Consider the following 9,529-nt stretch of genomic DNA (forward strand, 5'->3'; position numbering starts at 1 on the left):
TCCCTGAATTTCCTTTGATTTATATAGAAAATAAGGACAGCAATCACAGTCACACAGCAGGCCAACAGTACTCCATGCACAAGGACAACTGGGTCCAGTTGGGATCCTGAATCACAAACATTTTCCAAGAGACATTAAGAATTATATAATAATGGACTCTTGGGAGTCATTTTGTGGTGTTAAGAAAACTGCAAAGTTTTACTGCGTCAACAAACGTTTGGTAAGTCAATGATCAACATAAGATTCATGTAAAAGTATGCCCTTCTTTAGTTTGAGCTGAAAACTTCACAGAAAATAATAAATGTGATTTCAAAGTGTAACATGGAATAAGGCTCATAAAGTAGCTATTATGATCGCTAGTTAAAGTAGCTATTATGATCGAATGAGTTTTTAATAAGTGTGCTAATGCTTCATGTTTTTATAAACTCTTGGTCACCTTCCTAAAGTTTAAAAGAAGCTAACAGACAAATAAACGTTATATTGTTTTAGATTTACATATAATTATGATTTAAATAAGACTTTAAAACATACTTTTCTCCACTTTAGTTCCTTCACTACACAGGATCTGTCCACATGTGACCACAGCACAGTAGTAAGTCCCAGTATCAGATGAGTTCTGTATAGTTGTGGACAGACTGTAGACACAACTTCTTTCCTTTTGTTTGTCAGTGTGAGTGTAAATGAAGCTTGGATGTGATCTTCCTGATCCAGATCTGAACCAGTACACATCTTGTTCACCTGGACACTGATCTGCGTTTTCATGCGTCAGTGGAATGAAGTGAACACTGGAGAGTCACTGAGTCGCCTGGCCGGACCGACTGCGTCTCCGGACTGTTTCACGCTGATTACGATCTGCGTCATTCAGGCGAAAAGACATCTAAAGGAATTAATGATCTAAATTATTTGTATGACACAAACACTGAAAGTATAAAAAATATTTTACCCTTTACAGCCAAGAAGATGCCATTGACAAAGGTCTGTGAATACGTTGCACCATTCTGACAGAAGTATGTTGCTTCGTCCTCTTTGCTGACGTTTCCGATGGTAAATAAATACTGAGTATCCACTTTCTCTGCTGTGAACCGTGAGCCTTGAAATTCTTCACCAAGTGTTATTTTGCCAAAAATTACTGTGAAGACCGGTTGGGCCAAATGTCCAAGAGACTGCTTGTACCAGTAAAATAATTGTCCTTCCTTCCTAGGAACTGGACATTGAAGTAAGTAACATTTCCACCAACTTCAACCGCAGTCAAAGAGATCAGGTGAGGAACCTCTGCAGTTTGAATCATAGCTGAAGATAAGAGACAAACAGTAACAGAGTTAAAACAGAAAAAAGTCTTTAGATTAAGTTCAAGACATGAGCTTGTCTTTCTCACACTAGCTTTGAAGAATTGCACTTACACATTGTACTATGTAGAATCAAAGCAGCCATTGTGGTACAGTCCTTTCGTCTTGCCCTACTGATGTCTTCCCACCCAAATGAAGGTTTAGGGGCGAGGTGATCAAGGTTTACAAAGTACAAATCATAGTGATTAGCTAAAATGTAGAAAGTGACCTTCCCCCAACATTTAGCAAACCTGTAATCCATTTTCATTTGATAGTAAATCTGCATGTTCTTTCTTGTAAATGTTTTTTATAAGACAATTCTAAATGGTGCGTTTTAAATAGAAGTAGAAAAAACCCTCAAAGCTTAATGAGCAGTTTGGTTCACACGCTGAAGCTATTTACTGACCAACAACAGCTGAATGGCTGAAGGCCTGTTCTCACAGCGACTCTGTAGGCTTCACACACTTGATGTATTGGTGGATAACTTGCTGGCTAACGGCATAATACATGCAAACGAGATATTATTGACATTGTTGAAAGCTGTATGTTCTACTTTCGGTGTAAGCTAGCTGTTTTAATTCACAACAAAAAAAATAAAGTAGTTGCCACTCAGATTCAGGACCATCTCAACTTCAATAACCTCTTTGAAAAATTCCAGTCTGGTTTTCGCCCTGGCCACAGTACAGAAACTTAGGGTCACCAACGATCTGCTGATGACAGCTGACGCCGGATCTCCATCTCTCCTCATCCTCCTTGATCTAACTGCAGCAGCATTTGATACCGTTGATCATGACATCCTCGTCAACCGTCTTCACTCCACATATGGACTCTCTCACTCGGCCCTAAACTGGTTCACCTCATATCTCACTGGGAGGACTGAGCATGTCACCTGTGGTGTCTCTCAAGGATCTGTCCTGGGCCCCACTCTTTTCACCATCTACATGTCCCCCCTTGGTCGTGTCATCAACCGGCATGGAATATCGTTTGTTGTGGAAGTTTTCCTGCTTTACTCTGGAGAGATGTATATAAAATCAAATACATGGTGATAGAGACAGAGTTGTCTTTGTGCATTTATTTGTGGCCACAAAATGGCACCAGTTTCACATAATACAGCGTAGTCTATGGAAGGGCACAGGTTGGAAGAAGACACATAGGCATTTTATACAATTTGGTTTGGAGGCGAGGTGAGGAAAGAAACACAGGGGGCCGGGCCAAACTGCCCTTTGATGCTTGTAAAGTAATAGTTATGTAAACAGAGTATTGGGTGATACATTCAATATTCTGTCTCAGTATGTTAAACAGTTTGATCAAGATTTGGGTGTGTCCTGTCTTTTGTTTTGATCAGGATGCTAAAACATTTTGGGTGGGTCCTGTCTTTTGTTAGTTCAGTATCAGTCTAATCAGGATGCGTCTGTCTTGTATTAACATGACCGGCACTTCTATGTTAGCATCAAATGGCAGTTGGCTTGTTTAACATAGGAAACTTATATAATTAAAACAGTAGACATTTAAATTGCTATTACACGTTCCATTGCTATGCTGATGACACACAACTCTACATCAGAACCAACCGAACCCCCTCTGCACCTCTGCCATCATCTTCATTAACCACTTGCCTGGAGGAGATAGAGACGTGGATGAAGCACAATTTCCTCCAATTAAACAGCACTAAAACCGAAGCCCTTCTAGTTGTCACCCCACATCAGGTCCTGTCCTCCTCCATAACCTGCATCACCTTCTCCGGTCAGAACATTCCACTCTCATCAACAGTCACCAATCTGGGTGTTAAAATGGATCCTCACCTGACCTTTGAGGCCCACATAAGACAAACATGCAAGAACTCCTTCTACCACCTCAAAAATATTGCCAAACTCCGCCCCACACTCTTTCTGTCAGATGCTGAAAAGCTTGTCCATGCATTTATCTCCTCCAGACTTGACTACTGCAACGCACTTCTCATGGGGATTCTTAGCAAAAACATCCAGAAGCTGCAATACATCCAGAACAGCGCTGCTAGGATCCTGATGAGAGTGCGAAAGTACGAACACATCACACCCATCCTCAAATCACTGCACTGGCTCCCGGTCTCACTCAAGCTCAAAACCATGGGAGATCGCGACTATGGAATGCTCTCCCTGAACATCTAAGGATGCCGCAGACTGTGGATGCTTTTAAAACAGGCCAGGTGTTGTCTTGTCTATCAAATGTTTTTATTTTATTTTTTAAATGTATATTTTGCTCATCGTTTTTACTCTGTAGCACTTTGCGCAAATGAAAAGTGCGCTTATAAATAAAATATATTATTATTATTAACATTACATTAGCTGCAGCGTAGGTGGAAGCCTGCAGGTTTTATTAACAGTTGCAGAGGAGAGGTGAAAAGAAATGTGACCAAAACCACACAGATGTGAAGAACTCACAGGTAAACATATGAGTGGAAGAAACAGGGCTGTCTCTAAGGTAGAGCATTGTCAGATTATCAACTCGTAACAGTATTTAGGAGATTCATAAAGATGATTTTATTGAGTTTTATTGAGTTTTTACACAAAAAAGTCTCTCCTGCTTTATTGTTAGTGACCTTGAGAGCATGATTATCTTCTTCATATTTTGGATTTGAATGTGTCTTAAATGGATTAGCATCACAATTTTTATTAATTTTACCCCCGACAGGACATCCTGTATTTTACGTGTGTCGTTTTGCTTTCTAAATAAATCTTGTTAACTTAAAACTTTATAGCCCTGCAAGCAGTCTTGAGCGTTTTGGAATCTTTATCGTTCCCAAATGCATCAGGTTTATAAAACCTTTTTCACAAAACAGACATTTTGACTCGTCATAGCAGGAAAAGCACAAGTGAACCCAGTAACATTAAGGAAGAGGCCAAAACAGATATTAATGCAATCAACAATTTTATAGTTACACCTGTGTTTAACAGGTCTAAATGTCCTTTCAGAAAGAGGTAGTATCATACATTCCATAGATAAAGAGGTAGTATCATACATTTCATATATCATGCATCTTATCTTTCATTTTTGCCATGTGCACTTTGAGACACTTAGAAAGAGAGAGAGACTAGTAGTCGGTGGTTTTGATAATGAAGCTGTGTATCTGTTGACAGGAGTATGGCTGACAATAATACAAGGGGAGTAGTTTATGTTGTAGACACAATCTGTCGTGCAAACAAGAAGCAAAGCCACATGCAACAGCTACACTGACAGCCATCAGCTGCGGTGGGCCATTTATCCACCCTTTGACCAACAATCAAGGGTGTTTGCTCAGAACAGACCTGATGGGGCTTCAACAGGATATGTAGTGAGGAAAGAGCTCACGAGAGGCTTCAGCAAGCTGAATTATTGTTACACTTAATGTGTAAAGTAAAAAATAATGTCCATGTTTTATGGGTTTTATGCAACAAAAGGCATCTACAGCCATATTCAATCTTAAAATATAAGCTGTCAGTTGATCACTGCACCGAGTGTCTTTAGCAAGGCTGTCAAACCTTTTGGTCCATATTCAGGCAAAGTTCATTCAGATCACTTTTTGAACTCCTGCTTTGACAATAAGACCGGGGTGGGACCAGTGACTGATTAGCACCTCCCCTCTCTGACTGCAACTAACAAGGAAGCCAAACCGCAGAAAGCTGCAATGAAAAAAGGTCGTCACATGGCGTGACTGTAGCTTTTAATTACTCCTGTAAGTTCTTGTGATAAGAACAATAATCTAACAATAATAAAGTGTTATTCTATTTTCCTTTAAAAAAATTTAAAAAGGCAAATCAGCCCTGCAAGCCCAGCTTCCTGACTCTAAAACAGAGAGTGAGAAAGGTAGAAAAGCCGCTTTGTATTTACACCTTAGTTTGAAAGCCCAACCACAACAACGCTTAAGTTTCCATGCATCATCTGGTTGTCAGGGGTGACTGCGAATACGTTTTTATCTTTGTCTGTTTTGGCTTGTTGTCAACAATATGTTGACCCTGAAGAAGGCCACAAACCACAATGTGCAGGTCTAACAAATGTTATGGAAGTTTTGGCCCTAAAGATAGATAAGTTGTCTATCTCTCTATTTTCAGTCTGCCGACACCTTTTGAGTTGTCAGGAAACCCCCACTCAGAGTTTGTGATGTTGTAGTGGACTGCATTATCTTGTCAGGTGTCCCTATAGTGAGGGTCAACCACTGCACATACAGTATGGTGGCACAGGATTGTTTTTTGTTAGCAATATTTGTAGTTTTCTCTTATGGATTCCCTCCCTCAGATACAAATATGCAAGTCAGAAACTGTAAATCGCCTCCAGATGAAAGTGTTCCTCTGATACTGTGAGTGTCGCTCTGCTGCTTCCTCTCACCAGCCCTGTGAAGAGAAGTGAAGTATAGAAGATGGACGTTGTAACGGCCCAACTCTGCACGCTGTGCTCTTCCTGCTGAAGTGACTGACAGGCAGAGGGGGGCGGGTCATCAATGACAATTGGCTGGCTTACACAATATTTAAGATGGCTGCTCTGTCTTTATCACTGTGGCAAATGGATGGATATATCTTTTCTATGTGTACGCAAATAAACAAGACAATTAAATTCCTGTTTAAATAAGTGGTAAGAACAATGTTGTAGGATTTTCTATTAGGCCTAAAAACATAGGTCTATATATTTACAGATACATTACATGAAATGTCTTTATACTCAAAATCTTCTGTTAGATGTGTTGATCATATCTAACGCAGAGGAGCCATTTAACGCAGAAAGACGTTCAGGGGAAACAAAAGAAAGTGTGGATCGGCAGCAGCTCTGGATTGTAAAGCATTCCACACTTGGAGCTCTTCCTTGCACAGCATCCCATTCACAAAATCCAGACAAACTGAAAACATTTTGAATGAAAACAGTTTGTTACATACTGGGAATCAAATCTAAGTCATGCATTAACACCAAGGTGCAGGATCTCACATTCACTTTTTATCAATTTTTCCTGGCATCCTTAAATGTATCCGTTTACACATTTATAAAATGAGTGGCAGTAATTAAGCCTGGTCTCCTTTGGAAATACATTCATATTGGACCTTTCTGCAGTGTGTCAATTAAATCCATCAGTCCAACACATTTATAACAGGAGCCCCGATTTTCAACCTATAGAGATTCAGTTGAAAAGACCGAGGCATATTAAATCAGGGAAGCTCTAATGAAAGACATTTTTTAGTGGCATTATAGGAAATGTACGATTCAGTGTGTTTGGAGCTGCTTTCATTTTGATCATTCTTTTTAAAAATATGTCTCTTGCAACTCCTCCAACTGGAAGTGCAAGGACATATTTTCCACTTTGGTTCTACACTGAAAAGATTGTTTTTAAACTGTTACCTCAAATTTATTAGTCACTTTTAGACTAATCATCCTGCAGTACGATCTGACTGGCGGTCTCAAACGTTGTACAAAAAACATGTTAAACAATATGAAAAAATGTCAGAGGACTATTAAATCTAATAACGCCCTCCATCTTTCTGGCCCCACAGCACTTTGTAAAGGCCATTGCATGTCTATCATGAGAACAAGCAAAGCCACAAGCAACAGGTTCACTGACTGACAGGCTGCGGTGGGCCATTTTTTCCTCCCTTGACCAAACATCAAGGCTGTTTACTCAGAGCAGACCTGACTATGGGCTTCAAAAGGACTTTCAGTGAGGGTAAAGTTGCAAGAAAGGAAATGAGTCAAAGTACAAATAATGTCACTTGTGTGTTTTTAAAAAGGCAACCATCTACAACTATATGCATCTGCAATATATCACAGATAAACTTTAGTTCAAACGTAAAGATGTATTTATCATATATGTGGACAGGCTGCCAGTCGATTAATGCGCCAAGTGATGCACATTGGAGCAGACTTTAGTGAGGCTGTCAAACCTTTTTGTCGATTATCTGCCAAACTGCAGTCCAGAAAAGAAAATGTTAAGCACCTCCCACATTTGAAAGCAACTACCAATGAAAAGCACCAAACCGCAGAACAGTGTCATAAAACCCAACCCAAACGCTTCACACTCGGCTGCGAACCGATCCAGTGATTGCTGAAGGTCACAGACCAATGATGCCATCAGGGCCATATCATCTGCAAAGAGCAGCGATGAGATCCTCAGGCCACCGAACTTCAACCCCTCTCCTCCACGACTACAACTCAATATCCTGTCCATGAATATCACAAACATGATTGGTTATAAAGCGCAACCCTGGCAGAGGCCAACATCCACTGGGAACGAGTCCCGACTTTCTGCCGAGTATCTGGACACAACTCTCGCTTTGGGTGTACAGAGATTGGATGGCCCTCAGAAGTGACCCCATCCCCCCCCCCACCCCACCCCATACTCCCGCAGCACCTCCCACAGTATCACCCGGGGGACCCGGTCATATGCCTTCTCCAGATCCACAAAACACAGCACAGTCCGAAAAAGCTACGTGGTGCCTCCCATTCATCCATTCTGTGGGCCCATCACTCATGGGAAAAAATGCTGGGGTCGGATACGCTGTAACACGGGTGGCAGTGATGGTCAGGGACCTCGACGGACCAGACCCGGGCAGCAGAGGCTGGCTCTGGGGACGTGGAACATCGCCTCTCTGTGGGGGAAGGAGCTGGAATTCTTTCGGGAGGTGGAGCCATACCAATTGGATCTGGTGGGGTTTACCTCTATGCACAGTCTTTGTTCTGGAACTGTAATCCTGGATAGGGGTTGGACTCTATTCTTCTCTGGAGTTGCCCAAAGTGTGAGGTGACGGGCGGGTGTGGGGATACTCACAAGTCCCCGGCTGAGCGCCGCTAAATTGGAGTTCACCCTGGTGGACGAGAGGGTAGCCTCAATACGCCTACGGGTTATGGGGGGAACTCTGATATTTGTCTGTGCCTATGCACCAAACAGCAGTTCAGAGTATTTGGCCTTCTTGGAGACCCTGAATGAAGTCCTGTATGGAGCTCCAGTAGGGGGCTCCGTAGTTCTGCTGGGAGACTTTAACGCACACGAGGGAAACGATGGAGACAGCTGGAGAGGCGTGATTGGGAGGAACGGCCTCCCTGACCTAAACCTGAACCGTCGTTTGTTGTTGGACTTCTGTGCTAGTCATGGAATGGCCATAACAACACCATGTTCGAACATAAGGATGCTCATAAGTGTATGTGGTACCAGAGCACCCCAGGCCAAAGGTCAAGGATCGATTTTGTGATTGTATCATCTAATCTGAGGCCGCATGTTTTGGACACTTGGGTGAAGAGAGGGACGGAGCTGTCAACTGATCACCATCTGGTGGTGAGTTGGATCCAGACTTGGTTTGTAGCGGTAGGAATCTGTTTTCCAGCTGTAGAGACATCAGTGGCGGCGGGGCATTCCTTGCCGTGTTCACTGCTGCAATCCACGGTTGCGTAGCGGGGGTTGATGTGAGCCGTTGCCGGCATGATGGCAGCGGGGGCCAGTCTCTTTCTGTCAAGTCGGTTTCTTCTAGTTTGTTAGGGGTGGCTTTAAGTCCTGCGCCACGCTTATTCCAGACGTGATTTACATGACTGTTCTCCGGGGCAAGCTGTAGCTTCACCTTTGGGGTCCATTGTATTGTTGTATCCCTCTCTTCTAGATGAAATATCTTTGCCTGAAGTACTGCAATCTTCTGTAGATGTCCACGTCAGTCTGTGCAGGGGGGCATATCCGTGAAAATTTAATTAATATTAGCAGAAAGATGCAAGCAGAGGTAAGCAGGGGCAAGAGCTAGCAGAGAAGCGTTCGCACAGTAAGAAAGCAGGAAGTGTTTTTCCTGCTAGGTGCGTTTCATCCACCTGTTTTTATCCCCATTTTCAATTTGCGCTTTAAAAAAACCTGAGTGGAAACGCTGAACATTTGAAAAAATCTTGAAATATCACAAAACAGTTTTTACGCTTAGCTAAGGTGGAAACGTTGGTATCAATAAGCAAAATGAGCAGAAACAAGGGCAATGTAAACAGATTTTACAAATAAAAGATGACGTACATTGTTTTTCACTGTTTGAGATTCGACTAACAGTCTTCTGCAATGGCATAATCGTTTTCCCATTGGTGAATTGGCGCCACATACTGCTTATCTCCATGAACCAACTCCTAACTATCGTATAATGGCAGTGAAAATTTGGTAAAAATGTTCACTACATCTGGGTGAAAACCGGGCTACTACCTGTTTGTGAGATGTGTGTGTTAAAACAAAACCACAGAGAATCAACACC

General features: G+C 42.1%; 1 pseudogene; it reads right to left on the reverse strand.

Annotated features, from left to right (window-relative positions):
* Window positions 1–520: 520 nt before the first annotated feature.
* LOC115015009 (uncharacterized) lies at window positions 521–8,738 on the reverse strand (annotated as a pseudogene).
* Between the last annotated feature and the right edge of the window lie 791 nt (window positions 8,739–9,529).

This window comes from Cottoperca gobio, chromosome 10 (assembly GCF_900634415.1).
Source record: "Cottoperca gobio chromosome 10, fCotGob3.1, whole genome shotgun sequence".
In the NCBI taxonomy this organism is placed as follows: Eukaryota; Metazoa; Chordata; class Actinopteri; order Perciformes; family Bovichtidae; genus Cottoperca; species Cottoperca gobio.